Source organism: Clinocottus analis, unplaced genomic scaffold (genome assembly GCF_023055335.1).
Source record: "Clinocottus analis isolate CAN_PGR_092001 unplaced genomic scaffold, fCliAna1.0.p SCAF_21, whole genome shotgun sequence".
Taxonomy (NCBI): Eukaryota; Metazoa; Chordata; class Actinopteri; order Perciformes; family Cottidae; genus Clinocottus; species Clinocottus analis.
The window spans coordinates 11685020-11699491 of NW_027175943.1; the positions used below are offsets into that span (position 1 = coordinate 11685020).

Sequence of the window (14472 nt, forward strand, 5' to 3'; positions counted from 1 at the left end):
GCCTTGATAGAAATTTAAGTTATTATTCATCAGTAAGTGCTTTGATCATCTGCATTGCAACTCTCTGCATTCCCGCCATATTCCCAAAGTCAGGCCTTATCTGTTGGTATTAAAAGACACATAAGCTCATGCTAACTGATGTGTGGTAAAAATAAAGGGAAGATACACAGGGTCTCTACATAACAGCACCCTGAACCCGCTCTGTGACAGGCAGACAGACTGGCAGCAGGGGAATCACTGGAATTTTCCATTTTGCAGTATGACCATCTAATGTTTCACACAACACCGGCCATTACCGGACATAAACACTCGTGCACACATTTGTGCACAAACACGTGCAGCGATAGGAAGGTACCAAGTGGGGCTTACAATGGGATGTCTGGAATAGACCAGAGAGCAAACAAAAAAAACGTCTCAGTGTCGACAATCATCATGGCTGTGTCTGAAACCTCCTTTACTATAATTAGGACTTATATTCAGGCTTTTCGAGAGCACCGTACCGCATACATGTCACACTGTGAGCTGTATGGAGAACACTGAACCGGACTTTGTGTCCAAAAATGTCTCTGGACTTTGTTCCAGAGGGTTAGACTTACTCCTCAGAAACATGGGGGTATTCCAACTCACTCGTCATTCAACCTCTTCACTTAGAAAGAAGGGATATCTGGCATTTTCTCACACAAAAAATGATATATTTCCAATAAGTCTGTCTATTGCTATCGTAGCCGAGGCCCTGAAAGTCAGTGGCACTTCATGGCAGTTCCATGCGTTAACTGTCATCAGACTGAAACACAGTTTCATCCAACGCTCATCGTCTTTATGTCAATTTATGTTATGCATTGTTGTTGTTTTCAAATATATTTGCTACAACAATTTCACAACCCGATAATATGTCTCGGCTGTGTGTTTGTGAGCCTGTTTTACGGTGTATCTGCCACTAGTGGACAAATTAATAAAACTCATTTCTGTGAACTGAAGTTGGGCTTTTCACACTGAAGGCCTCAGCGGTCACACCGGCTTTTACAGTGGAAACGTTTTGCTGCGATTACGATTAATTCCAATGGAATCCAGCCAATAAGTGGATCAGCTTGCGTGAAGTTTAACTTTTGCGAACTTTGACCTCCGTGTCTGAGCCAATGATCAATAGCGAGCCGTCTTGACAGTGCTGGACTTTGACAGGGACTGTGGGCCGGAGTCCAAAATGGAGAACATTTATTTCATTAGTCTTTCAGAGTCAAAGCTGGTCCACAAAGTTATGACTCAGCAGTCATGGCTGAGGTAACGGCTGATTGAACTGTGTGATATTAATTTCCTGTAAGCAAACAAGCTAAGTTAAAAATCTGTTAGCAAACTGAATGTTAGCCCACGCTTTGTTTTCCCTTCTCAATAACTTTTAATAGAATGAAGGTGCGTATGGAACACTTTAACACTTTCCATCTTCATCTTCTTTCATTAGCCCAGGAGCAAAACCCATGATAGCCAACATAACTACTTCTGTCATTGATCAGGCCATGTCTAAGCCCTCCCACTTACCAAAGTGCACACACACACACCCCTGTCAGATTTTGCCCTCTCAGGTGTGTGCAAATGAAAATCGAAATATTTATTTGTATTTTACAAGGCGGCAGACGTGTTGTATTTTCCTGCAAGATTACGTTTAACTGTTTCTTTTATTTATCATAAGTAAATCTAGTCTTAAGCATATGTCTGAAACAGGCTTTTCATAATGTGAATTTAATGAAAACAAACTACTCAACAACTTCCTGTCTGTGGTTTATAGATATAATTTTTGTACCAGATAATAAATATATAGTTTCACTATTTTTTTTAAAAGTCCTTCAACAGCTGGTCACTGTAGCTTTTAAAAAATGTTACTCAAACAGGAGAAAGTAGTGCATTTGTCGGGGACTAATAATCCATATTTGGTGTATTTGTTGAAGCAGGATGGTGTTTATGGGATGGAGTCAAACTAAACTAAGATATGGGTGTTGATTGCAATGAAGGAACATGTAACCCGGAGCAACAGTGAGGCTCATTGATACGTTTCAGGACATCGATGGAGGTCGACGACACAGAGAAAGAAGAGACTTCAGACTTTGCTTTTACGCCATCACACGGTGGCAGAAACCCAGCGTGCCTTTCATAATTTAAAGGCCGTCTGGCTCCAGATGACGGCAGAACGTTAAAATGGAGAATCAGCCCGTGCAGCGAGAGTAGAAACAGAGTCTCTTTTTCTGCCCACTCCAACATGAAACTGTTCACTGCTTTCTGTCCTGACACTTAAACCACCCACAGGCTGCGCGGGTCACAAGTCAAGCTGCACATCAACCAGAGTCCCTGCAGCAGCACAGTGCAGTATGGAAGCTCTCCAAGTTTCTACATGGTATCAGCTACCACATAAAAATCACCCACAAACCGACCGTGTGCTAAATATTGACGAGACTTAACTTTGACATCTTGTTCTAGTTGGTGTAGCATTTCGTGGGACCTATCAGCAGAAATAATGACTCTTATTGTAGCTAAAAGAAGTCTGATTGTATAGGAGTCTATAGAAAATGACAAATCTACTTCTCTCTTTATAAAGTCCCTCAGTAAACATTGTAAACATGAGTTAATGTCTCAATCTCTAGTTTCAAGTCTTTAATACAGCATGATGTTCATTTAGTAAATTATGATCCATTTCGTGTCAAACAGACCATAAAGCAGGGTATTATTTAGGGCGGGGCTAACTGTGATTGACAGGTTGTATTTTGCATTTCTACGTCACTCATCTGCCGTTCAAAATTGGTTTCTTCCGCTCACTGGTTGCAAAAAGCCAAGATGGCTTCAAGATGGCAACGCTTCACTTGGTGTCCACGAAAGTTTGAGAACCACTGTGTGTTTGTGTCGTCGTCGCCCCACCTAAAGCTGTAAACCTGGTGGAAACACTAGTCTATGAGTAAACATGGCACCGAGTGAGCTGAACGGCGTAAATGTGTTTTTTTTCTTTAACATTCGTCCTGGAAAGAGAGGAGTGAACAGAGGGGTATTCTGTTAGTTGCGATCTGCAGCCTCACCACTAGATACCGCTGATACCGTAACACTGTCCATTCAAAAAGGGAGTTAAAATGTTAGACTCATTCTAAAACACACTGAAGTACATGAGGACATTTTCTAAACACAAGATGTGAACAGACCAACAAAAGAAAATGGAGAGAGAGGCAAAAATGACCTGTCGATAATGGCAGCAACACATTCCACTTTCACTTCACGTCGCAGTTCACACTCTCCATCTGGCGAAAATAAAAGGATTGACACATGGACAACATGTCCTGCTGCCAGAAATACAATTTGTGGATTGATCTGCTGCTTAAAATAGTCCTCAGAAAATTCACCTTTTCCCTGTTTGAGTGCCCATCTGTTTTAGAAATGATGACCGACACTTCTTTTAGATTAACATTTTCAGTATAGAACCAATGGGCTTGGGTCTGAGTGCCACTAGGGAAGTCCAAATTGAGAGATGAACTGTTGGTTTTTGGTCTTTACATTTAATTTGTTGAGAAGTCGAAATATTTGGAATCCCACCAGTCTCATCCCTTAATCATTTCAGCTTGCCAAACTAGCAAAGCAGCGCAACACAGTGGACCGCCTCCCCAGAGAGCAAAAAAAAAAGAAGAAAAATGCAGAGTCAGAATTCACTTAACTCCTGTACAGAAATTGCAGATGGCAACTTTTAATAAATGAGTAAAAACCTGCAGCATTGATTACACTTTGGCAGTCGCTCTGCTGAAGAATGCAAATGAGGAAATGTGCACTGCCAGCTGCCAAGGCTGCATTAACTATTATGACTTACAGAGGCGATAAATTCTGGCTACAGGGAACCGCAGCGGCGGGGAGGGCGGAGAGGAGGACCACTTAGTTTCAACCACACAAACACATCATCGACTTAAAGCTTCTCTTCGGATCACCTATCCGAGGATGCAGCATCTCTGACGGCCCCGGCTGTTAAGCAATATGCAGCACAGGTGGAGATCTCACCTGCCACAACCGACGAAGCCGCTTGTGTGATCCAACAGAATCTGTAATTTAGGAAAAGCTTCTGTAATGGGATAACTGTTGTAGTATATGGGATACAGCAGGCTGTCCAGACATAGCTTACAGATGCTGTCAGTAAATAATGTTACCATCGCCTCAAATATTGATCCGATTAAGGAAATGTGCATTTCATAATGCCGAATGTCGGGTGCGGTTGTTGAGTTTAGACAACGTGAACCAATTAGAGAGACACAAATATTGCAATAAATGTGTAAGAAAGGCTTTACAAACAGCTGTGGTTACAGCAGGGGTCAATCTGAGCCCTGTGCAAACCCAAAACAAGAACATATCCGATACTTTGTGTGTGTCCGCGTGTGTGAGAGACATAGAGACAGACAGGAGGAACGAAAGAAGACACCAACACAGAACAGTCAGCCACACGCGTCTCGCCATTGAGGCGCGTCACACACACACACGCACACACGCACGCACGCACGCACACACACACACACACACACACACACACACACACACACACACACACACACACACACACACACACACACACAGGAGCCCCTACCTCGTCCACTTTAAAAAACTGTGAGCAATGTCGCACAATACAAATCATTGTCTTAACAAGCGAATGTCCCTTTTGTCAGGAAACATATATGCGCATGTGCAGTGTAACTAAATGCAATTTTGCAAGACGCACACCTGGTATCCTCCGGGCTCGCGCGCAAAGGGCGCAGCGTCAATCAAGTTATAATCAAACGTATCTCGAAAGCATGATTTTTCGGACACCCCGCCTGTGTGCCGATAAGACTCACCACTCCTGTTGATTCGGAGGCGACGTCCAGCTCGATTTCACGAGCTACGGAGATTTGCTAAAAAAGCCGGGGAAGCTTTAAATTGGGAGTATATTAGACGGGATCTGGCGCGGCGCTCTGCCCGTGTCGAAAGAACCGCACGTACACCGTCTGACCTGGCTCTGGTTCCGTGGAGCCGGTGATGTAGCAAAGATGAAAAGCGTCAGTCATGCACGAGAGAAACCTTGTTTTAAAAACTGCACGCGCTACATTGGCTTGCGGCTCTCGCGGTAGACGACATGGATAGAAGCAAATACAGACATTTAATGACGGGCAGGCAGGAGTGTCTCTGTCTTACCTGGCTACCGACGGCTTGCTTGGCTTCTTTTCTTAATTGTATTGCTTCGCTTGGACAGCAAACAGCGACACTGGACCGTGGTCTGCAGCCGTGTGGAAATGTTTCCTCAGGAGAGGTGTCTCCGGCCGGCTGTCAAAGACGAAATGTCGGTAATACCTCCTCCCAGCAGCAGAGCGTTGACTGAACATTCGCTCGGTCGGACCGTAAAGCAGTGTCGGTAGGGGGAGACTGCTGCTAATAAATACTGCTAGTAAACATAGTAGGGACGGCTCCTCTCGCGAGATCGTGTGAAGGTTCTGTAATAACAATACGGATGTGGCCGTGGTGACCAATATCCCTGACAGCCTCTGTTTGTGATGAGTAAATAAAGGTGTTGTAAGACATTAAGTACAAATGACTACACTGACAATGTACACACTGTGCAAAACTGTCACACATGTTTGTGCCTTATTCTTGTGCAATACCTTTACTATATGTTGTGCCTCATTTATATTTTACCTTGATTGTAATTTGGTTTGTAGGAGGACACATCAAAATAAGCTTCTCATTGTAGTAACTTTGTTATATGTGCACATGACATCAAAAACATATTGAATCTTGAATCTACTGCACTAAACAGCTTAAAAGGTAAATCAATAAAGTTAAAAATACATATTTGCTGTATCGTGTTTCAATTGCAATTTAAAAAAACAAATGTATAACCTCTGCCACCATGACTTCCCCCTTAAAACAGCTTCTTTTTTAATGAATTAATTTGCTTAATTGTTCAAATTATTAAATGAAAGCAGATTCAACACAAAACCAAAACCAACACAACCAAGTCAGTCATGTTTATAATGTAAATGTCAATTAGTTCTGCCCCTGCTTAAAAACAGCCTCCGCTCAAACTTTGGAGCTCCAAATATCTATAATATGGGAATGAAAAAATGTAAATAGATCAAACAAAGTGTGGCTACTGATCTGTGGCCTCTTGTACGAATCAACGGTCGTGATAGAGTTAAGAGACAAAGACAGAAATATACTTTTAGTCCCATCGCAGATTTCAAAACCACTTGTTACATGTCCCGCCATGCAACTCAATGGAGTCTTTTTTAGAGCTTCTCTCTCACACACACACACACTCTCACACTCACACACACACACACACACACACACACACACACACGCACACACGCACACACACACACACACACACACACACACACACACACACACACACACACAGGCGTCTTTTAGGACAACTGTCGGCTTTTGTTGGCAATGGAGACCACACCTGTTCTGTAAACCCCACAGGCTTTTTATGACATATGTCACACGAGGACTGTACACACACTGTACAGTGTTGAAAAGCCCCAAAGTGATCATCTAGGATCTCATGGTAAAACAACACTATACCGATACTAAACTATGGGGAGCGACACAAAAGGTTGTCAGAAAAAGTAGCTTATCACACGAGTATTTACATTGTACAAATGCAGCATACTGTCAATCATAGTGGCCAATCGTGGAATTTCAATTTCCGGGTTCATCATGTTGTGCTTTAGTGCCCAATTGTCTTTTCCCCATTTTTTTTAGATACATGAACTTCATCAAATCATTAGCTCCTAAAAGTGTGAAAAGGCACTAATTGCTGAATCACAGTTCATGTGGATGATCGTGGGGACGAGACATGGGCCGACTGCTGGGAGGGGAGGCTGAAGGAAAGTAAATAAGTGTTATAACTTGAAACATAACCTTGAGCCCCTGAGCAACTTTCATAGGAATGAATTCATACATCCATTATTTACACGTTGACAGAAAAGCTTGCAAACACAAATCCATTCTTTGGGTAGCCTCGTAAACTGAGAGGCGGAGGCTCACGATACGAATAACGCTTTCGTATGTGAGCTTGAAGGAATCTGGCTGTTCTCCCCTTTTGCCTTTAACAAGATTGGTGTATTGCAGCATTCTCTGGAAAGGAGGGATGAAGAGGAAAGTAGAGAGAGAAGGAGAGGAGGGAAGGAAAGGGTGGATGAGGAGAAAAGGGGAGATAAGAGATGGAGGAGAGGAGGTACTGCAGCATAAAGTGAGAGAGAGAAAGAGAGTGATTTTAATCAATTTAAGTGCCTCAAATCTGACCTGTCCCACCTCTCTTCTCGGCTGAGGGTACATTAAAACACACACACACACACACACACACACACTCACACACACACACACACACACACACACACACACACACACACACACACACACACACGTACACATACACACCTTATGCTGTCATGCAGTTGTAGGAGATCTGTTACAAAGGCGAAATACAACTATCATTTTGTCTTGTCTTCCACACCTGCTTTATTCCGTCTCACTCTCTCTTGGTTTTTCTCTCTCAATTCACCTTTGCCACTAGATTTGTTCTTAATTGCTACTTCTCATGTCAATTTAGAGATCGATAGACATGTCTCTTGATCTAAACAGGACTAGCTAGCAAAATGAAGATCAAATTAATTAGTTAAATGAATCCTTCCATAGTTTTATGGTAGCCTTGCTATAGTTTACAGTTGTCATAACACATTAGAAACACCTTCAACTAGTATACAACACTTTAGCTTTATTTAGCAGAAAAAGCTCAATTGCAGTCCGACTACCTGCAGTCGAACGTTTAAGACCCGACATCTGCCAATGACTGAGTTGTCATTCTTCCTTAAATACATTGCTGCCACATACAGTCAACCCTGGGAAGTGGCTGATGACAAGTGTGCATCAGTTGGTGTCAAGTTCTTCCGTGTTTTCTGAATAACTCTGGCCCAGCTTGAAAATGACCTGGTACTTCCAAAGGACGCACAGGACAACTCTTTTCCAAACACAGCTTATTTATCTATTATTTGTTTGAGCTGGCTGGAAGATCAGGTTGAAAACCTTCAAAATCAAAAAGAAAGAAGTTAATCGACAAATGTCTGTACTATTAATTGTATCCAGTAACAATAAAAAAACTTAAATATAACAAATGAATCCTTCCAGTGGCTTCTCTGGTCGTACCATGAGTTACTCCTCTTCGCGCTCTTCCCCCACAGGTGTTCAGAATCAACCTAAATGAGCCTAAATGTACTGGCCTGCTTCTGGTGCATTCTGGAAATTGTAGTTTCTCTCAACAGTTGGCAATGAAGACCCATCAAAAAGTGCACAATTTGGCTGTTTCCCAATGGATGTGAATTATGGTTTCACTGAGTATCTGCTCCTCTCTGATTAAAGCTGTGTTACAACTGGAGCCAGCAGCAGGACGATTTGACATTGTGAACACACACACATAGGAATTTGCAGCCGGTTCCTCCTACCCTGTAGAAGTAATCTCATTCTGTCCCTCTCTTCTTCTTCTTCTTTATCCCCATCCCTCTCTCCTCTCCTCTCGTTCTCTCCATTACAGTGTCTCAGCATAATGGCAAACAGCTCTCAGAGAATGAAGGAGTCATTGCAGCGCCACTGGTTGTATATTACATAATCAATATGGTCTGTCCTAAAAGTGCAGACACTGTTCATTGTCATCCACGCTGCGGCACACAACGATCCATCCATCTGCTAAACGGCCAAACCACACATTTATCTAGCTGTTGACGGTGGAGTAGGAACTGGATCCATCTGTTTTACGTCTTTGATTTTTGTTACTCTGAAGAGACACTGTAAACCCCTAACCTGGCAGTATTCACACATGTTAAATACATGAAACATGAATTACACATATTTGTATCATCAAACTAGCTGAAGTAGGAAGGCGATGTCCCCATTCCTAATCACGAGGCTAGCCAAAATGAGACGTCGCATCATAGAGCTGCTCAATATAGAAATCAGAGCATATTTGTTGCCTCCACGGCCTTCAACATAGAGCTGGCTAAGCCAGCGACTAGCAGTTAACGATGCTAACAGCACAAATAGCGCAACAGTGAAGACAGAGCTGACTGTGTTTACTTGAGGGGGAACCGGAGAGTGGGTGCTACGCTTCCATGACCGCGCCTTTCGCCAGGACAGCATTAGCAGCTGTTCTCGGCTGTTATCAGCTGCATGAGCGCGGCCCATTAGCTAGTTTGTAGGGCAAGCTCTTTACCATGTTGGTACATATGTGCTGAGGTTGACAGCCTTTGTTACTACTTCAGTTTTGAACAAGGTTCATGTCGATGGAGTGCCAGTGGGAATGCTGCACACACAGTTGATTTAAAGCTGATTAGGACTGCCAAAACAGAACAGTGAGCTTTATATAAGGCAAAATGCTCTGTTCAGTACTGATAATTCATATTGAATCAATTCAGTGTAGAGAGGTTTGGTCCAGTACTCCTACTCCTCAGTCAGACTCTGTGCCGACCTCATTCCCAAACCTCCATTTAGTTCGTCAAAAGAAAGATCTCAATCTGCTGATAGAGCTGGAACTCAGAGAGTCTGAGGCAATCCAGCTTGTAACTGTAACACACTGAATTATACTCTGCATCATTTTCTCGATTATGCTTTAAAATCATAGCCACCATAAGGGACTGGGCTCTTTATAAACATGCTATGTATGTACCCTCTCACATAAAAATTGTAGTTATGTCTTGATAGAGCACCACGGTCGAGGGGGCACTGCTTTTAAAGGCTATGAGAACATTTCATTTTAGTGGCCATGATTGATGTCAGCCCACAGTGCTGCATCGTTAATGTATTCCCCTCTAATACCACCCTATTACCAGCTGTGTGATGTATCTTTGGCAACAAATATACCAAGGACAGTGTGCTACTTAGTGTTCCATAACTTTATGTCCCTTTTGGGACATGATGAACATAAGGATTGACCAAATCAACAGTTTGGTACATCCTAAAAAAAAAGAAGGAATGTACTGGAATCTTACTAACACTGAAAAGCCTGGATGACCAGCAGATATTCCCATTTCCTATGAACAAAGAAATTTATTTTGAAAAAAGAATTGTTGTAGAGCCCTGTTGGAGGCAGGGATGAAGAGCTTGCTACATACAGTACCTACCGAGGCGGTGAGGAGAGGCCTTGCTGGCCACTCCTCTGCAGAGCATCCAGGAGGCTGCACATCGAGGGGCTGACAGAAGCTCCAAATATCAAACCAGGCAGGATTTTATGAAACTAAGGACCTGTTGTAATGAGTTTGCATTTTGAGAACTGCAGTTTGCAACATGACATCATTTTGAATAATAATAATAATAATAATAATAATTATTATTATTTCTTCTTCTATATCTTCATTATGTGAGTGACAATGACTGGAGAAGGTGATGTAACTGGCTTGGCAATCTAAACTTAACCAAGTAGTTGTATTGCCTAAACATAACTTAGTAGATTTGTTGGCTAAACATAAGCAAGTAGTTGTGTTGCTTAAACTTTACCAAGTAGTTTTGTTTTAATTCACATCGTTGACCACGTGTTTAAAACTGTGACCGTTATGGAGCTCCATAGTTTGACCGTACAGTAAATGTGACAAGTAGGGGATGAGAACTGGTTGGGTTCACATAGGAGGCCACAGAAAGCGATGACTTTGCCTCGGGTGCCTGGGTGAGGGTGTTGAAAGACCCGAAACCTGTGATGACCTTGGGTTACATACTGATAATGTGTCCCAGAGTACGTAAGGTTGCCTTTCAGAGCCACCTATGTTTAATTGGATTAAACAAGTTGTTAGCATAAACCGATCAGAGAACATAGGAATATATAGAAATAAACTGTTCTACAGAGAGGTTTTTATCCAGTATGCCAGAGAAATCTCCAGGGTTAGACAGGAGATGAGATCCATAAAGACGGAACAGATCAGAGGGCAGTGGAAGAGCTTTCTCAGGCTAATCTCTAATGGCGTTAAGCAGGCTGTGTGCTGCTGAATCAAACCTATTATCTAATTGCTACTGCAGCAACACCGACTGGGCATACTACATCAATCTCCTCCCCTCTCTCTCTCTCTCTCCCCCTCCCTCCCATATCTGCTGTGTAATTATTTTTTTTTTCTCTGTCCATCACTCACTGCTTAGTAAGACTTACTGTACATACAATCTTGGCTTTGCGAACATTACCAGGGTTTAGATCAGTGTAACGTTTCCTCCTATCACTATTTTATTTATTTATTTTTACTGTATAAAGGTCTTCCATATTAGATTCTACGTGAAAAGATAGCATCATTATAATTATTAGAACAATACAAACATTTAGTCTCCCTCATGTGGCTCAAAGGTGTACTGCAGAAAAATCTGTTAAATTAAAATTTTGCTAATGTGTTTGAGATAAGAAGTAAGAAACTAATATGTAATGAAGTAGCTAATGCAAGCATGTTATAAGTTGAAAATATCTGTATGGTCTGTTGATATCTTTTCACAAACCACAACATAAAGCAGAAAAAATAAAATAAATGAAGTGATATTAAAAAGAAATGAACGTTCTAAATATATCCGCTTCACATGTCTGCCTTTCAGTCACACAGACATTTTCAGCATCTATTCAAACCACCAGAGATAAATGTGCTGTTTTTTTTCTTCTTATCTCCCCCCATTCAAAGTGTTTTAGAATCTCTTCATTCTCGTTCTTCAGTCATGTGGACGGACAGCATCGGTGGCCCGGCTGCGAGGCTCACTGAGTGCATCTTTGCAACAATGGAAACATTCTCAGTGTGTTTACAGCACTGTGCACGGCTGGAAGTAACAAATAGTATTTACTGTTACTGTCAATTTCCCACATTGTGTTTGCTAGATTTCAGATTGTACTTTTAATAACTGCGTGGCCTATTTTTATATTTAAAAAAAAACATTGCATGAACATTGTTGGCCTCTTATATAATAAATAACTTTTTACATGAGGCTTGCACCATGTTATGATAACATTACTTTCACAAAAAGACAACATATTCCCTGTAATGGATCACTCAGAGTGAGTTTCAATTATGTATTCCATTATATATTGAATTCTATAGTTTAATAGAATTCAATCAATTTCACATGACCACTTACACAGATTGAATTATGCAATCGCCAAATTGTCGTCAAGTATTCTTTCTTTTATCTGTTGCCCTCTTTGCAAACCCTATCCTCACTTCACAGCAGTGACGGGAAGCTCAAATGAAACAGGACTACAGTGACGCTCTGTGGCTTCACACTGACAGTACAAAACCTATACTGCACGTTTCATCTGCCACTGTTCAGATTCTCGACTAATTTAGATCTTTTGTCAATGTTGCTTTAAATTCAATTCAGTTTATTTTGTGTGGCCCAAAATCACAAATACAAATTTGCCCAAGAGGACTTTACAATCTGTACACATAAAACTCAAATAAAGATAGTAAAAACCCTTTCACAGGGAAAAAAGGGACCTTCAAAAGAGCAACAGAGGAGGATCCCTCTTCCCGGATGGACAGAAGCAACAGATGTCATGTGTACAGAATGAACAACGTAACAGAGTTACAGCACATTCAATGAATATGACATAAATTATTCATATAATGAGTAGTATATGCATGCACCACAATCTCATTAAAGGCTCATATGTAAGTGCTTTAGTACATACATGGAGACGTAAGAGCAACTAATTATATACTTGAAATAGCTATGTTTTCTTTTTACATCCGCTGTGGTTCTATAATTTCAATCAGGAGAGACTTTCTTTGTGATTAGTAGTTAATGTTTATTAGGCCAGATTAGGCGAGGAGACGGCTTCAGGCTGATAGGCTAACAAGGAGGGCTATGTTTACATTTCAAGCAGTGTGGGTGTTTTCTGAGGAGTTTTGAGCCTTTGAATAAGTTTTAAAAACTATCATTTGGGACAAGCCCTGTCAGCAGGATTGCAAGAGCCTGTGTGGATGTGTGTGTCTGAGAGAGGGAAGGAGGCAGACCCCTTTGACTTGGTTGGTAAGGAAGAGTACGGTCGGATACAAAGTGCCAGTGTGTGTCTGTGTGTCTGGGGGTTGGATGTTTGCTTCGTAGTTCTTCATTTGCGAGTCTGGTGTCTGTGTGAAACAAAACCACAACTCTAGAGTAAGACAGTTGCACAAACTTGACAGTTATAGAAAAAGCAACAAATGTAAAAACAACAATCTTAATCATTAAGGACTCAGCAAGGAAACCCACAAATTCACCCGATGACATCAATTCAATCTTCCGAGGTTTCTATGCCAACCTATATTCAACTGAAAAGAACCCAAATCAAGAAGACATCAATTCATTTCTTAATAGCATTGATCTACCGCAACGAAATATGTATAATGGTATGTATGCAAAAATCTTTAGGGCCTTTTGGTCATTTCACCGGGAGTTAAAGGCAAGACGTATATACACAGTATGTTGCATATTCAGAGCCTTTACCTCAGTAATACTATCAACACCAAGCTGTATCTAAAAGTACTGCATTGAAAATGTTACTTAAATGAAACTATGTGATGTGCATGACATCATACATATTTAGTTACCAATTCACGTTTAAAAAGGAGTCAATATTATGTAAAGCTGCGAATAATTATAATTATTATGGATATATCTGCTGGTTATTACGTATAAATATACATAGTATTCGAAGTATCACGTATTTAGAGTCTTTACCTCCGCAATACTATCAACGGCAAGCTGTATAAATATCTAAAAGTACTGCATTGAAAATGTTACTTAAATGAAAGTATGTGATCAGAGAGAGAGAGAGAGAGAGAGAGAGAGAGAGAGAGAGAGAGAGAGAGAGAGAGAGAGAGAGAGAGAGAGACTAACTTGTACAAGCTTGTCATGTAAAGTGTCAATCTCACGTAGCACAATATATATAATATAAATATACGGACGATGTTTAGCGAGTACATCTCTGTTTGTCGATAACTGTACGACCGTTAACCGGTAAGTGAAACTCACTCACGTTAATATCTCGCTGTAGAACTTCGGCTCGGTGTCCTTGTTTTGGTCCGCCATGTTTAAACCAGCGAGCTCGAGCCGGCTGCTACTGCGCATAGCAACAGTAACCTGGCGAGAGGGGGTGGAGAGGGGGGGGGGGGGGCAGCACCAACGCTCAGAAATTAAAGCCATTTTGTTGTGACGTCACTCGCTAAAGCAACCCAGTTAGTATATTGACAGAAAACATTCATTCAGATCTGTAAACCGCCCAGTCGTTTTAAGACAGGAGTTTTAAACTCTGAAGTTTTGAACACACAAGTTTTAAACCAACGTACTTTAAGCCCAGAAGTCTCAAACCAACGTGCTTTGTGGATCATCGACCATAAAAAAAGAAAAATGTCAAGCACCATGAATTCACCTCCACCACACAAGACAGATGCCATCATTGAGCTCAAAAACATTCTTGGCACAAAGGTCCATTCC

At 41.4% G+C, this 14472-nt stretch overlaps 1 protein-coding gene across 2 annotated transcripts in view; it reads right to left on the reverse strand.

Annotated features, from left to right (window-relative positions):
- The window catches only part of ache (acetylcholinesterase (Yt blood group)), a 33951-nt gene extending 19838 nt beyond the window's left edge, over positions 1 to 14113 (reverse strand). The window contains exons 1-2 of one of the 2 annotated variants that reach the window (XM_068587674.1): positions 14015 to 14107; positions 5179 to 5307 (exon numbers count right to left, since the gene is read on the reverse strand). The gene's annotated coding sequence lies outside the window, so the exon portion shown is untranslated. Of the gene's footprint in view, positions 1 to 5178; positions 5308 to 14014 lie in introns of both variants that reach the window. The other variant, XM_068587675.1, reaches the window with a different exon arrangement.
- Positions 14114 to 14472: the final 359 nt, after the last annotated feature.